Source organism: Saccopteryx bilineata, chromosome 2 (genome assembly GCF_036850765.1).
Source record: "Saccopteryx bilineata isolate mSacBil1 chromosome 2, mSacBil1_pri_phased_curated, whole genome shotgun sequence".
In the NCBI taxonomy this organism is placed as follows: domain Eukaryota; kingdom Metazoa; phylum Chordata; class Mammalia; order Chiroptera; family Emballonuridae; genus Saccopteryx; species Saccopteryx bilineata.
Genome location: NC_089491.1, coordinates 283,231,754 through 283,248,263, shown reverse-complemented (window position 1 = coordinate 283,248,263; position 16,510 = coordinate 283,231,754). Strand labels below are relative to the sequence as shown.

At 48.9% G+C, this 16,510-nt stretch overlaps 1 non-coding gene across 1 annotated transcript; it reads left to right on the top strand.

The window, feature by feature from the left end:
- The first annotated feature begins 15,642 nt into the window (after positions 1–15,642).
- Positions 15,643–15,718, top strand: TRNAT-GGU (transfer RNA threonine (anticodon GGU)). Its single transcript has one exon. It is a non-coding gene; the product is annotated as a tRNA-Thr (tRNA).
- The last annotated feature ends 792 nt before the right edge of the window (positions 15,719–16,510 follow it).

Below are 16,510 nucleotides of genomic sequence, written 5' to 3'. Positions count from 1 at the left end.
CACCTGCTCTGTCATCCGGCAGGCTGCCGGCACCCCTCGGAAGTCCCTTAGCTCAGGATGGCCTAACTACTCATGTGACCTTTCTGTCTCTGAACTCCCGTGTCTGTGGGGTCTCCTACTCTTTCATGTATGTGTGTGTACATATACATATATAATAAAATTAGACACATACACATGCAATCGAATGACATAGATACCTATGTAATTAATTTTGGTTATTTTGTCTTATTTGTCTCATGACTATCTAATTATTAGAGCAGTGAGGGAAAACCTAGAAGGGTAGAGAAAAATCTCTTCCTTCCCTAAGGGAGTCCCTGGGCTGGGGCCATTTTCTAAAAGGACAGTTGAAGAATTTTGGTTGCGAGTCATCTGGGGAAAAACAAAATCCCTATTACTTGATGCACTGAAAACATATATCTCTAAAAGAAATGCCGACCCTTTGGGGAATCCCTGAAAAGCCCAGCTATGTGACCCTAAGCCAACTCCACCCCTACCCCAATCATACAAATTCCTGCTTAGGAAGGTGTAAGTTATAGGGATCAGTTGTCATGGAAACAAAGCTAGGACATGAATAGCTCATTCAGTCACACACCCGGCTCTCAGATCTCCGAAGAGGCACTGCTCTGGGGGAATGCCGGACCACACCGACAGCCACCACGCCAGACGGCCCGTCCCGGGTCAGTGCGTCCCCGGCCAGCGAGCTTGACCCTCTCAGCAGTTTTCAGGAGAGATGATCTTCCTCATTCCTGGGTGGACGTAGACATGGAGACCTGTGAGTGAGGGGGTTCACTTTACGTGAACTCCATTCACACACTCCTCTCCTGCTCTCTCCCCTTCTCTCCATCTGCTCTGCCCACTTTCCACTTCAGGCTGCGCCCAGCACATTAGTGTCATGATGACCTCTTTTCCAGACTCCTGAGAGTGGATGAACCAGTTTCCTGGCTCTCCCTCTCACCTCCCCAGCCATCACCAGCTCCAAGCGACAGGTACACCTTCTGAACTAGAGAGACAGGATGTGTGTGCCTGGGTCAAAGAAAGTGGGAGCAGCCCATCTCAACGAGAGGTGCCAATCTCCACGGCTCCGAAAGGCGGCAGCACCTCGTGCAGACTCTCCGAGGATGCCGCTGGCATGACAGCATTCTTGTGTAGTGCAACAGAGGATGACACCTCGGTTTTGCAGGTAGAAAGGTTGAGTCACCTTTGTCCAACCCAGTACCAGGCCAAGATGCATACTGAGGGCATGGCTGGCCCAGCCTCACTTGCTTCCCATGAAAACCACATCTCTCTGCCCTCACAGACAGAGGTGGATTAAGGTTGGTTGAGGCCCTGGGTGCAGGAGAAAATATTGGGCCCCTGACATTAGAAAAAAAGCATCAAATTGGGGTTTGGCGGGGCCCTTCAGAAGTCGGGGCCCAGGGCGTGAGCCCGGTGCGCCCACCGTTAAGTCCATCTCTGCTCCCAGAGTCCTTATTTCATCGACCCCAATGGTCACAGCTGATTGCAAGTTGATTTCCAAGCTGGGCTAGGTGACTTGGCCTGGGGTTTAAGGCTTGGAAACACAGTGGCCAACAGCTATAAGCCATGAAACTTAGGAGATGCCCATAGCCAGGTTTTCTACCCCATAGAAAGAGACCATCTGCAATAGGAAAAGGAAGACAACACCCAGGAAGAAAGGAAAAGATGGAGAACGAATCCTCGCCATCAGATCAGGGACCCGGCTTCAGAGGTCAACGGGGTCTGCTGTGCCCCTGCCCATCCTATGGCGGCTCTGGGAGACACCCAGGATCCTTCAAGGGTACTTCTATTTTTTTTTTTTTCTTAAGCTACAAATTGAGTTTCCATCACCTGCCACCAAAAGGATCCTGACTCGCCCCTGGCACCGTAGCAGGCACATGCTAAATGCTTGCTGAGTGACCGAGAGTTTGTCAGTGCCCAAACCAGAAGGCTGGGAGACCAGGAGGGGCCACCTGGTTTCTCCCTCCTTCTCAGAGCAGAGGCCCCTGGGCACTCCCAACAGGGACAAGGGGCTCTCCTGTGGAAAGTCCTGCTGGAAGGCGATTTTTACGAACTAGAGAGACGATCCCTGAAAGTATGGTCTTTAGAAGATGATTTTAAAAGCATCCATGGTCACTTGAACTGAGAAGGTGAGAAGAGAATGGGAGAACCTGCCATTTCCAACCTCTTCGTCTTCTTTAAAAGGCCCCCTGAGTTCCGCCCCCAGTCTGCAAGGTCCCCTCCTTAACAACATTATTTTAAATCTCCAATTCTTCTTTCATCTATTTCCATTTTTCATTTCCCCTGAAATCTACTTATATTTTCCAACCATTTTTTTTGGTTGTTCGTTTTATGTGGGTGAATGACCTCCCAGACATCACATCCTTGTGCCCTAACCATAAGCCTCATCCCTTTTCCGGAGAATCAGGCAGCATGTCCTAGAGGGGTGGGAATAGGGTGCCCGCTCTCTCCTCCAGCAAACACTTACGGAGAGCCGTGCCCACGGCTGGCCCCACGCTGAGCACTGTGGAGCAGACACATCACCGCGAGCTGCTCTGGGAAAATGAACCACTTAAAACCTCGTCTCAACCTGACACGGAATCGCTTCTGTCTGAGCCGGAAATAGTCAAAGCCATTGTCCTCATGTTCTTTGTTGTTTCATTCACTGAACAGATATTTTCTGAGTTTCTATTCAAGACCGGATACTGTTCTGACCCTGGGCTCACAAGAGTTGAATAAGGTTCCTGTATTCTAGTGGGAAAAGACAGGGGAAGAAAAAAAAAAGGCAAGCTGACAACCAATCATGTCAGGCAGTATCAGAGAGTAACAGTTGCTACGACAAAAAGCAGCAGAATAAAGGGTTGTGCATCCTGGGTTGTGGGTTGGTTATTATGGATGAGATCATCAAGGAGGTCCTCTCTGAGGAAGTGGCATTTCAAAAGAGACCTCACTTGTGCAAAAGGCTGAGTCACGTGATATGGGAGCAGCCCTGCCTGATGGCCTGAGAAATTGAATAAGATGGTCTCTGGGGTCCCTTCTAGTAGAAAAACTTAGAATTCTACCCTTCCTGCCTAGTTCCTGTCTTACAATAGTGTTTATAGTTCCCCTCAAAACCTTGGTCAACTTCCTTAACTTCTTCTTCTTTTTTTTGCATTTTTCTGAAGCTGGAAACAGGGAGAGACAGTCAGACAGACTCCCGCATGCGCCCGACCGGGATCCACCTGGCACGCCCACCATGGGGCGATGCTCTGCCCACCAGGGGGCGATGCTCTGCCCATCCTGGGCGTCGCCATGTTGCGACCAGAGCCACTCTAGCGCCTGGGGCAGAGGCCACAGAGCCATCCCCAGCGCCTGGGCCATTTTTGCTCCAATGGAGCCTTGGCTGCGGGAGGGGAAGAGAGAGACAGAGAGGAAGGTGCGGCGGAGGGGTGGAGAAGCAAATGGGCACTTCTCCTGTGTGCCCTGGCCAGGAATCGAACCCGGGTCCTCCGCACGCTAGGCCGACGCTCTACCGCTGAGCCAACCGGCCAGGGCCTTAACTTCTAATTACGGAGTCCAGAATTAGTCCCTGGGGAACTTTGGTCAGTAGGTAAGACTCGGGGCTCCAGCTGCCTGTGTTCCTACCCGTAGATCCCGACACCGCTTCAGAGGAAGTTCTCAGACTGAGACTACGTGGGCCACACTAACAGCATGAACTCGAACCACGTGGACGAGTGCCAGCTTGACATTTAGCTTCTCGGAGATGTTTTCCACCCTCTCCCCACCAGGGCCGAGACCGAGGTGTGCAACATGCCTGCGCTGTCTCCCGGTTGGGTGAACCGATGGCTTCTTTACCCCTACATTGAGGGTGTAGCCCCTTGGCACCTCAGCTGTATTTTATTTTCAACATTTCTTTCTTCTTTCTATGATTTTATTGATTGATTTGAGGGGGGGGGCGGGAGGAGTAGGAAGCATTAACTCATAGCTGCTTCTCAGACGTGCCTTGACCTGGCAAGCCCCGGGCAGAGGCAGATTTTTTTTTTTTTTGTATTTTTCTGAAGTTGGAAACGGGGAGGCAGTCAGACTCCCGCATGCGCCCGACCAGGATCCACCAGGCATGCCTACCAGGGGGCGATGCTCTGCCCATCTGGGGTGTTGTTCTGCCGCAACCAGAGCCATTCTAGCGCCTGAGGCAGAGGCCACAGAGCCATCCTAAGCGCCTGGGCCAACTTTGCTCCAATGGAGCCTTGGCTGCGGGAGGGGAAGAGAGAGACAGAGAGGAAGGAGAGGGGGAGGGGTGGAGAAGCAGATGGGCGCTTCTCCTGTGTGCCCTGGCCAGGAATCAAACCCGGGACTCCCGCACACCAGGCCAACGCTCTACCACTGAGCTAACCGGCGAGGGCCTCAGAGGCGGATTTAACGGCGGGCACATCAGGTGCATGCCCTGGGCCCCGACTCCTAAAGGGCCCCGCAAAACCCCAACTTGACACTTTTTTCTAATGTAAGGGACCCAATATTTTCTTCTGTGCCTGGGGCCTCATCTGACCTTAATTTGCCTCTGGCCCTGGGGCCCTGAATAGGTGACCCCAGTGTTCCAGGTTGGCACCTTATCTACTGAACCACCACAGTCAGGCTGTCTCAGCTTTATGTAAGAGTTTCTTTCCCATTAGCTTTGTCACCGTGGGCATTCATTTTTTCTTCATTAGTACACAAAGCAATGGCACACCCTTTAATCGTTAGAAGGGGTACAGTAATGCGGTAACTTGACTGATACGGCACTATCATTGCCCGCTGCAGCGCCGTGTGGAGTCTGATTGCCTGGGGAAGAGATATGACATCAGCAGGACCTTGTACCTTAGTGGCTCCAGTGGTTCACAGAGTGTAACTACAGTTCAATGTGTGTGGGTCCAAGTCCCTCCCCGGGAGGCAGGAGGTCCGGAGCCCTCACCCACCACTCCTTTATATCCTTTATCCCCACAAAGTCCCGACCGAAGCGGCTCCCGTGCGGGGCAGGAACTTTGGCTTCCTCCTTCGCCAGTGTCTTCCCAGAGCCTCGAATGGTACCCGACTCCTACGAGGGGCTTAACAAATACGTGTACAGAGAACGAACAGGTGATGGGCCCCTGTCGACACTGTCACTGGTGCTCTCGGCACTCAGGCCTGAGTTTGCAGGGCTGGGGAGGTTCAGTGACCAAGCCCAAAGCAAACAGTCCAAGGTTCCGAGATTGTGGAAGTGGGAGCCAAGCTATAAAGCCAAATGGGTCAGGAAGGAGGGAGACGGGGTGTGAGGAGCACTACCACCGGCAGGATATGCAGATGTGTTAGTCATAATCTGTATGTTTTCTCAGTGAACTGAAGCTTTCCCTTGTAGACAAGCTACTTCTCCTTTTGTGGCTAAAGTCCTGTTAGGAAAGGTTATCCCTGCCTGGAGAACTCTCAAACTCCATAGTGATTGAGGAACACATTTAACTAGTTTGGGCACTGAAAAACTCTCGGTCATTCAGCAAGGAGGGCCCCGAGCCGGAGGCACTGCTTCTCTTCATTCTTCATTCTTCATTCTTCATTCTTCATTCTTTATTCCTCCTCCTCCTCCTCCTCCTCCCCCCCCTCCTCCTCCTCCTCCTTCTCTTCTTCCTCCTCCTCCTCCTCCCCCCCCTCCTCTTCCTGGGCCCTGAGTCTGGCGTGAGAGCTGAAGGCGGGCAGGAGAGCCAGCAGGGAGGTGAGCGGACAGGTGTCAGCTTAATTAACACCAAGAGATGCATTTTTACAGTTCTGTCAATCAGATTCCTAAACCATGAACCACATTTTACAAAATTTCTTATCTTAAAAGCAACTCACAACAGAAGCAGAGCAGGAGAGCCCTTCGGTGCCCACGGGCCTGGCTGCAAATAGGCTCCTGTGCCCCTCGCATTGAAGGGTATCTTCCTCTCCTCCTCGTCACCACACTGACTTCTTCCTTCAGCTCACTGCCATCCAGCGTGAGCCCCCGATGATCTGACTGCGGTGGCACCTGACATCTCAATTATGAAATCGGTGACTTCCTTTCACTCCTTTCCTCTTGGACGCTCCTGTAGCACTTGGCACCGCTCATGACCTCCTACGTCCTGAAACTCTTTCTGTCCTTTGTTTCTGGGACACCTTCTCCTGCTTTCTTCCCAGTTTAACTTCCTGCCATTTCTCTCTTGTTCTCTGTTGATTTTCTCCAGGCTTGCCCACCTGGATTCCTTTTGTCTCCCAGGACACAGCTAGAAACCATCTAGATCTACCACGCTTGCCCGGATTGTTGCAAAAGCTCTCGTGTGTTTCTTCCCCCCCTGGTGTGCTGTGTCTTCCCCTCAGCCACCACTGTGTGCTGTGTCTCACAACCAGATTTGCACAAATAGTGTCATAGCTGGTGTTCTACATGTGTCTTTACGGTCACGTGGATCCCATGGTGTAGCAATGTTTTGTTTTCACATCTCATGAGGTTGTGATTTCCGAGAAGCACTGTGTGTAAATCATCTTTGTGAGGCTTCCAAAAAGCACAGCACCTGCTGTGTAGTAGGAACTCAAATACTGAATGAATGAATGAATGAATAAATGAATACATGAGAGCAAATGTTGTGGTGGGCTGAGAGACCTTCCTGTTGAACAGAAACCCCTTTTTATACCAAACCCTGCCACATTTCTCACTTACTTATCGATTCCTTAACCAATCACTTCTGTTGATGCTTGTGTAACAATATTCCACAAGTGAAGGAATCAAAATCCTGAGACCAGCATGGGAAGTGAATTTCTAAGCGCCGAAGGAGCCCTACAAACACAATTTCAGATCCATTGTTTATAATAAGTGGCTAATGTCTATTTACTGAGAGCTGTGTGCGAAAGGGCTGCACAGAATTCCTGAGTGTAACCCTCACAGCAACCCTGGAGGGAGGCGTGATAGTTATGGATGAGGGAGCTGGGCCAGGCTGAGTCCAGAGCCCAAGCTTATAACCACTACGGTTCATCACCCCCTTCAAGGCTGTCCCTGGTCACTAGATCCAGTGCCCTGAGTTCTCTAAAATTACCTTAGGGACTATTCTTCTACGGAACCCCTTCTGCCTACCACACTCAACCCAGGCTAGAGACCCCTGCACACACACCACCCTGTGCAGACCTTGATCACAGCACTTCTAAAATTTTACTGTGACAGTCTGTGCCTTTGCTACCTGATTGCATCACCAGCTTTGCAAGGGCCGAAAACGGTCATACTCACCGTCCTATCCACAGCATCCAACACAATGCCTGTCAGTTAGGAGGCTTTCAGGGAATGCTTATTGAATTAGACAAATAGAGCAAAATACCCTATGCTAACTCATTGCCCTGGGGGCCAATGCGGCCTGCCTCCAGACCTGGACTCCTTATTTCTCTTCTGCTTTCCAAAGCCTTCTCAATATGGAAACCAATGCCCTCTTTCGTTTAATGTAAACATTTCACAACACCCTTGAAAACCACCACGAGGCATCGCTGAGAAGCCCTGGGTTTCCCGGGTTGGCGCTGGCCAGACTCCCGCCTGCAGGCAGTGTCCTGAACTTGTCTGGCGGCGGGCTTGAACCACAGACAACCAGACTCCCGAGATGATGACCTCCCGGCCTGGACATTGCCAAGGACCGCCATCCCCCTTCTCACACACCCCCACCTCCCTCCCCACTGCTGCACTCCCCCACTTTGTTAGGGCTCCAGTTGCCCCGCCGATGGAAACAGCAGGGCTGACCACAGTCAACCTTGTTCACTGCCTATGCCCCGCTCTTGGGTCTAGTCTGCCTTCTCCCAAGCCTTATCTATTCTGGTGGTAAATGTCATGCCAGGATCTGGCTCCTGTGGGCCCCACCTTGTCTCTCCATTCCAAAGGCGTGACAACATGCCAATCACCCTGGACGGCTAACAGGCAGAGAACAGAGGCCTCTGTCAGAAGTAAGCCCTGGCGTTTCCCTCCCTGGGAGGACTCAGCAAGAAGAGACTTGGTTTTTTTTGTTTGCCTTTTTTTTTTTTTTTGGTTTGCAGCCAGTTTTATCACCAGAAGGCAGAGGATTCCACAGAGGAAGTTGCTATTTTGAATTTCACTCTAACAAGCTTCATTATTCACAATCAGAGAGTCAGACTAAGGTAATGGGAGGGGGTATGAGCTCAGAAAGACCCAAGTTCAATTCCCAACTCGGTGTGAGCCCGGGCACAGGTCTCTGTGAGATCCAATGCCCTTATCCATATTACAAAGATAATAAACCCATTTGGTAGGGTTACTGCAAAGACAGAATGTGAACTGACGGAGTGTTGAGCATGTTACTACACAAGACTTGCTCACCTGACCACCCTCTTTGCCTGCATTCTACATGGATTTGACACATGTTAGTTTTGAAATGAAGCAGCAGAACTTACTTTCTCTAAAACAAAGAGACTTTCAGCAGAACTTACTTTCTCTAAAAGACTCCCTACCCCTGGCCTTGAGGCTATATTACAGGCTGTGGCCTTGGGCTAGTTCTGCAAGGTTGTAGATCAGGGGTCCCCAAACTTTTTACACAGGGGGCCAGTTCACTGTTCCTCAGATCGTTGGAGGGCCAGACTATAAAAAAATCTATGAACAAATCCCTATGTACACTGCAAATATCTTATTTTAAAGTAAAAAAACAAAACAGAAACAAATACAATATTTAAAATAAAGAACAAGTAAATTTAAATCAACAAACTGACCAGTATTTCAATGGGAACTATGGGCCTGCTTTTGGCTAATGAGATGGTGGTGCCCCTTCCAGAAGTGCAGCGGGGGCCTGATAAATGGCCTCAGGGGGCCGCATGTGGCCCACGGGCCGTAGTTTGGGGACCCCTGTTGTAGATGTTCCCAGAATGTTTCTCCCTGCATTAGTCCTACAGATAAACATTGTAAAGGAGCTTGTTTCACTGCTTTGTGTTACTGCTAGTCTTCCCCTCCTCCCCATCCCTCAACCAGTGTGTGACTTTGTCTTTAAAAGCTAACTTCTATGTTTGGGCCACATAATTTGATTGACTTAGGTCTTTGTGTGGTTGCCGGCTTTGAATAAAAGACTCCTTTAAATTTGAACTTTGCCCTGACCAGGTGGTGGCTCAGTGGATAGAGCGTCGGACTGGGATGCCAAGGACCCAGGTTTGAGACAGAATGTGAACTGACGGAGTGTTGAGCATGTTACTACACAAGACCCCCGAGGTCACAAGCTTGAGCGTGGGCTCATCTGGTTTGAGCAAAAAGCTCACCAGCTTGGACCCAAGGTCGCTGGCTCGAGCAAGTGGTTACTTGGTCTGCTGAAGGTCTGCGGTCAAGGCACATATGAGAAAGCAATCAATGAACAACTAAGGTGTCGCAACGAAAAACTGATGATTGATGCTTCTCATCTCTCTTCGTTCCTGTCTGTCTGTCTCTGTCTATCCCTCTCTCTGACTCTCTCTCTCTCTCTGTCCCTGTAAAAAAAAAAAAAAAAAAAAAAATTGAACTTTGGTAGGAGAACGTCTGTATACTCTAGCTAGTTTCGCTACAACAGTTTACAGAGTCAGATTTCCAAACCTTAAAGGAAAACAAGTGTTTGTTTCTGCAGGTTGAGATACTATGTGGAAACCTTGAGTGTTACTGTATCGATCCTCATAAGTTGTTTTTTTTTTTATTTAATTTTTTATTTATTTATTTTTTACAGAGACAGAGAGTGAATCAGAGAGAGAGATAGACAGGGACAGACAGACAGGAATGGAGAGAGATGAGAAGCATCAATCACTAGTTTTTCATTGTGCGTTGCAACACCTCAGTTGTTCATTGATTGCTTTCTCATATGTGCCTTGACCGCGGGCCTTCAGCAGACGGAGTAACCCCTTGCTCAAGCCAGCAACCTTGGGTTCAAGCTGGTGAGCTTTTGCTCAAACTAGATGAGCCCGCGCTCAAGTTGGCGACCTTGGGGTCTCGAACCTGGGTCCTCTGCATCCCAGTCCAACGCTCTATCCACTGCGCCACTGCCTGGTCAGGCTCGATCCTCATAAGTTTTGAGGGTTGTTTTTTCTGTTTGGTTTTTTTTGGGGGGGGGCTACGTGGATAATTAAATATTGTTAATCTTTAAAAACAAACGGGGTAACACTCTTCCGGCTTGGATCTACCTCAAGGGGTTGTCTTTGCCTTCGTTCCTTTATAATTCTGCTTGTAACACTAAGGCTCCAGTATGGGGAGCGAGGGGGCGCTAGCTAACTCTGTGCCCACTGGTACCCTGTGCCATCTGCACGGGACTCCGAAGGTGTCGAGGTTTCGCAGACGAGAGTTATAAAACCTGCTACAGGAAGAGCTAGCGCATGTGTTGGCACCGAGCGCTGTTGGCATCATCACAGTACTCACAATGCAGAATTACATTACATGCTAGCAGATGCAGGCACTTCTGTGTGCTGCTTGTATTTTTACCTGGAATTAAAATGTAGCTATGTAGGGTAATGGAGGAAACCCACCCAGGCCTTGCACACACTAAAGTAATAAATAAAATAAAAATTAACGGGCCAGGACAGCAACACAGGTTTCGAAGCCAGACAGACCATTCGTACTTTTTAAAAAGGACAAACGGGCTCCAGGTGGTGGCACGGCAGTGTGAAAGGATGATGTGACCTAGCTGCTAGGAAACCTCGTGTGTTTCCTGAAGCAGGTGCTCAGAGAGAAGGAAGCATGTTCATGGAGATGCCCAGGGGAGGACCACATCTGTGAAATGGATAGTATTGTGCACTGTTTAGCGGCAGGTAGGAAAACAATGGTAAATCTGAGGCAAAGAGAGCTTTAGAACCAGCGAAAGTGCTTTGAAGAGTTTCAAATGCCACATAAGCCCCAAGCATTTGTTACCACTTGCCAGCGCTTAGCATTTCAGTAGCAAAACTTCCAAGGTCCAGAGATAAAATTTATCTTCCAACTGGATGCTTGCCTGAACTTTGTAGCATTCGAGAACTGGGGTGTCCGTGGGTCAGGAAGACAAACAAGTGTGCTGATAGGTAATCTGGTTTCCAGTTCCAAAGCTAGATAACCCTTGGCAACTTAAGAAATAAAAAAGTTTTTCTGTTTGTTTCCTCGTTTTGGTTTTGGGCCCGTGAAATAGACACGTGGCTTACAAGTCAAAGAGGAAATAAAGTTATCCTCTAAAGAGTTTTCTCCCTCTGCCAAATCCCATCCCCCAGACATTCCTCGGAGCCAGCTAACGTTAATCACCGCCTTTCTTAGGGTTTTATGCACATCTTGGTTTCTGTGTAATTTTCTCCATGGGACAGTCCAGGACCCAAGGGTGTCCTGACTCTGGCTCTGTGACATCCCATAGGATGACCTCTGCTACACAGGACGGAGGGGAGACCAATCCCAAGAGGTTAAGGAATGTGTTTTCCTCGAACAGTGAATGCCCGCTGGCGCCTGATTTTACTGCTCTGCCGCCCGCTGGCCAGGCTGTTAGACATCTTGCCAGAGACTTTGTGAAGAACAAGAGATAACAGCCCGTGTGGGTGCACATGCCTATTTCTCCTCCAACCAACTTTCCTGACAGGTCACACAATTGCATCCCTGTTCCTGTCCAGGGAGCTGAAGGGCAGTTGCCATGGCGAGCAATGCTGCCGTCACCGCGGAGTCTCACTGCGCACAGGCCTGGCCCCGTGCCCTTTGCATGTGTGCCATTTCTCCAGTGGTTAAGTTTATCAGAGGCAGGGTCCACACACCTCCTACCACCTTGCCCAATGTTGGGCAGATAAAATATATTATGCTAACTTTGTTAAAGATGGCGCTGCCCACATGGAAGCCCGTCGCCCAGGTGATATTAATGTGTGTTGGGGGCGGGCTGTGGGCAGGCAGGATCCTTGTAGCCTGGAGCTTGGTTTTAGGACTAAGCCTTTCCCACCCCTTTTTATTTTTAGTTGTTCATTTTTTTTTTTAATTTATTTATTCATTTTAGAGAGGAGAGAGAGAGAGAGAAAGTGGGGAGGAGCAGGAAGCATCAACTCCCAAATGTGCCTTGACCAGGCAAGCCTCAGCATTCCAGGTTGGCAACTTCAGCATTCCAGGTCGACGCTTTATTCCCTGTGCCACCACAGGTCAAGCCTTTCCTACCCTTTTTTATTATTATTATTATTTATTTTATTTTATTTTTTTACAGAGACAGAGAGTCAGAGTGGGGGATAGACAGGGACAGACAGACAGGAATGGAGAAATGAGAAGCATCAATCATTAGTTTTTCATTGCGCATTGCGACACCTTAGTTGTTCATTGATTGCTTTCTCATATGTGCCTTGACCGTGGGCCTTCAGCAGACCGAATAACCCCTTGCTCGAGCCAGCGACCTTGGGTCCAAGCTGGCGAGCTTTTTTTTTGCTCAAGCCAAATGAGCCCGCGCTCAAACTGGCAACCTCGGGGTCTCGAACCTGGGTCTTCCGCATCACAGTCTGACGCTCTATCCACTGCGCCACCGCCTGGTCAGGCTCCTACCCTTTTTGATGTGGGGTGGTGCAATCCCATCATGCCTCAGATAAGTGACTTTGTATTAGAGACTTCCCTATTTTGTATACTGGACTAAAAGTTTTGGTTTCTACACTATAAAGTGGGGCAGACCGGGAGCTTGTGCTCTCAGTTCCTGAGATTAGCATTAGATCAGAGAGCAGGTTGGAGAGCAGAGAGAGGCCACGTGGAGAAGAGGAGAGGAAGCCAAGATGGCGGAATGCTGAAGGAGAAGCCAGTTAGTACAGAGTTTGTGTAGAGAGAAGGGGATGAGGAACAAAGGAGAATGAGGCTAGTGAGCTAGAAACCTTTGATTCTAGGAAACTTGGATAAGTCAGTAGCTTTGTGAGCACTGAATGAGTGGGTTTTGGAGCCCAGTGTGTGTTTTTACTTGCCCACCGGGAGCAAGCTAGGATTAAAGCTAATGGCCCATCAGTTCTTGGCTTCGTTGTCTCATTACTGTCTGTCCAAATCCAATGCGAACCTGCATGGATCAGGAGGCTGTGATAGTGGCCGTGCATACTGGCTTTACATCCGACAACCCAGAGGTGGACTTATCCTCCTTCTAAGGATCTCTCTAGTGTGTCTGTAGACCTCCTATGGGGATGAGCTGCTGGTGTGACCTACTGTTTTAGCCTTCATCATGTTATGCATTTCTCCAGCAAGACAAGAATTCCATGTATGGGACAGGACTTAACAAAGGGCTGAATGAGGATGGGTTTGTAGGGGGACACGGCTGAAACAGGACTGCTTGTCCCTGCTCTCTCTAGAGATGAAATTTTATCCATTTCTGGTTTAATCTCGATTCTTGAGGCTTTAGGGTAGAGGGTTATTAATAGAAACCCGCTCGGTGTTCCCTCCTCTTCTTAGAAATCGATATTCTGTTGCGTAATACCTCCCTCACCCCTGAGACCTCCCCAGCCTGAGTCACTACTCCCATTAGGACATTCCAAACAGGGCTTCCCGAGGAGACAAGGAAGTTCTGCCAAACCTCATACACCTGTGCAACCTGGAGCGACACAGTTCTTATATATCTAGGAAGACAGGCAGCTCAGCTGTGTGCCAGGAACCCCCAAGCTCCTGGCTGGCCTCCCATGAGCTTTAACAGCCAGAGTCCTGGGACAAGATTGGTGACCCTGGGCATAGAAGTAAAGCTGCAGGTTAAACCTGGGACAGGAGGTGACAATGGCTCTGCATTACTTACTGATTTTTTACAGTGTGGATTCTCCTAAATACAGTACTTCTCTTCCTTCTGGGCAATAAAGAAATTATGCTGACTAACTGGTTTTCAAGTTCCCTGTTGGTGTGAAGGAAGACGAAAGTATAGGAGTAAGTCTGACTTGTGTCTCTGGGTTTCTTTTCTTTTTTCTTCCTTTTTTTTTTTTTGTTATTGATTTTAGAGAGAGAGGGAGAAGAGAGATATTGAGAGACAGGTATATTGATCTGTTCTTGTATGTGCCCTGACTGGGAATCGAACCACAATCACCATGCTTAAGGACAACTATCTAACCAACCCAGCCAGGGCATGTGGGTTTCTATCATAAGAACAGTCATATATTTCTAAATCAACAAAATCAGGCTTTAGTCTTGAAGCAAGCAAGCAAACAACAACAACACCCAAGATTACCTATGTAAATAAACTGGACACAACCCTGAACAAGCAAGAAATAACACTATGAGTAGATGCTTATTGTGAAGACATTGTCCTGGCCCGTTCATAAGAGGCCTTTGAATGAAACCCAGGAGTGTGCAGTAGGTAAAATAATAACGGACAAGTCCAAACTGACAAGGATCCAACTCAGCACAGAAAAGACCACACAAGGAGGGTGGCCGGGTCAACTCACTGACCCCACAGCACAAAGAGAAGCCAGGTATGGGATGATACATGGGGTGATGTATTTCTTTTTTTTTTTTTAAAGATTTTTTTTTTTTAACAGTCAGAGAGAGGGACAGATAGGGACAGACAGACAGGAACGGAGAGAGATGAGAAGCATCAATCATCAGTTTTTTGTTGTGACACCTTAGTTGTTCATTGATTGCTTTCTCATATATGCCTTGACCATGGGCTACAGCAGACCCAGTAACCCCCTGCTCGAGCCAGTGACCTTGGGTCCAAGCTGGTGAGCTTTGCTCAAACCAGATGAGCCCGTGCTCAAGCTAAGGACCTCGGAGTCTTGAACCTGGGTCCTCGGCATTCCAGTCCAACGCTCTATCCACTGCGCCACTGCCCGGTCAGGCGCGATTTATTTCTTATAAACATTATTACTATAGAAAGAAATCAGGCAGCATCCGTGTAGCTCCCTATGCAAGATTACATTGTGATGGTGGGATGGAGTTGGTCATGTGGAGAAGTTTTTCAAGAGCTGGACTTTCTCATTTAGGACCTTCCACCTAAGTGACTGGCCAGGACAGGGCTGCAGGAGTGCAGAGAGGAGGACATTCACTGGCCGGCCAGCTGGCTGGTCAGCGAAGATGCTGACGAGACGTCACTGGCGTGCTCAGGTCATACTGGGTCCAGGTTTGGACCTCGGATTCTGGGAAATGAGTTCATACCTAACCCGAAGCAAATAAACAAACAAGCATTCAAACAGAGAAACGAGAGTTCAAACGGGAACTAACATCCTTGTGCCAACTGGACAACCCCCTCTACTATGTGAGAAACCAAAAGAAGGTTAAGTAGACCATGTGAGCAAAGGGAGGTAAGTGAGGCTGAAAGTCAACATCATCAACCTTTGAAAGCCTGCTGCTGCCTTCTCTCAAATTCCACTGCCAAGGGACCAGATCACCACGGTGGCTGAGTGACAGCATGCTGCGTCCCTCCGATGTGACCTGTCTTTCTTGCCTCGTCTCCTGTGGGCCCCGTGGCGGTCTCCGGAGGCCATGTGCCCTGTCATAATATCATTACCCTCACAGCTGTTGGGAGGTGTGCTTGGATATGGTTGTGCTTTTCAAATTTCTCCATGATAATTTCTAATAAATATCAGTAGATATAACCCACTTTTAAAAAAGGGATCTCTAAGTCTGCCAATGTGTTAAGAGTGGAAAGGTCCCTAAGGCCAGAGAGCTGGAACACCACTGGTACAGACCAGCGTCTTCCTCGCCATGCAGAACTCTAGCCAGACTGCTGCTCTTTTTCCAAGAGAAACACCCCGGCGCTCCAGGGGAAGGCTGCTATTATAAATGGGGTTCAGGCCCTGGCCGGTTGGCTCAGTGGTAGAGCGTCGGCCTGGTGTGCGGAAGTCCCGGGTTCAATTCCCGGCCAGGGCACACAGGAGAGGCGCCCATCTGCTTCTCCACCCCTCCCCCTCTCCTTCCTCTCTGTCTCTCTCTTCCCCTCCCGCAGCTGAGGCTCCACTGGAGCAAAAGATGGCCTGGGCGCTGGGGATGGCTGCTTGGCCTCTGCCCCAGGCGCTGGAATGGCTCTGGTCGCAACAGAGCGACGCCCCGGATGGGCAGAGCATCACCCCCTGGTGGGTGTGCCGGGTGGATCCCGGTTGGGCACACGCAGGAGTCTGTCTGACTGCCTCCCTGTTTCCAGCTTCAGAAAAATACAAAAACATAAAATAAAATAAAAAAAATAAATGGGGTTCAGAGAGCATTTTATCTCATTGGACACACGATATTCAGACTGCCTCAAAAGCTCCAACTCATTGCACAACTGTACATAACCCAAATCCTCTTACTGGATATATTAACTCACAAAAAAAAAAAAAAAAAAAAAAGGGAAGAAGAAAAAGGAGGAGGAAGTGGAGGAAGCATTTCTATCTGTGATTTATCTGTCCTTTGACAATTGTCTTATCTAAAATGGACAGTAATTCATATCCTGAGAGGAAGTGGGTGCTGTTTTTGGAGTTCTTGAACACTTGAACTGAACTGAGACCAAAAAGCAGGGCCTAGCAGGGCTAGAGGGCAATCAAGCTAGTCTTTCTGATTTTCTTTTGTATGTGTGCACATGTGTGTGTGTATGTTGTATTTTCACACACACATCGGCACACACAAGAAATTAGGTTGATTTAAGCATCGGGCCATTTGTTAAAGATTTCTGAAGCCCATTCTTCG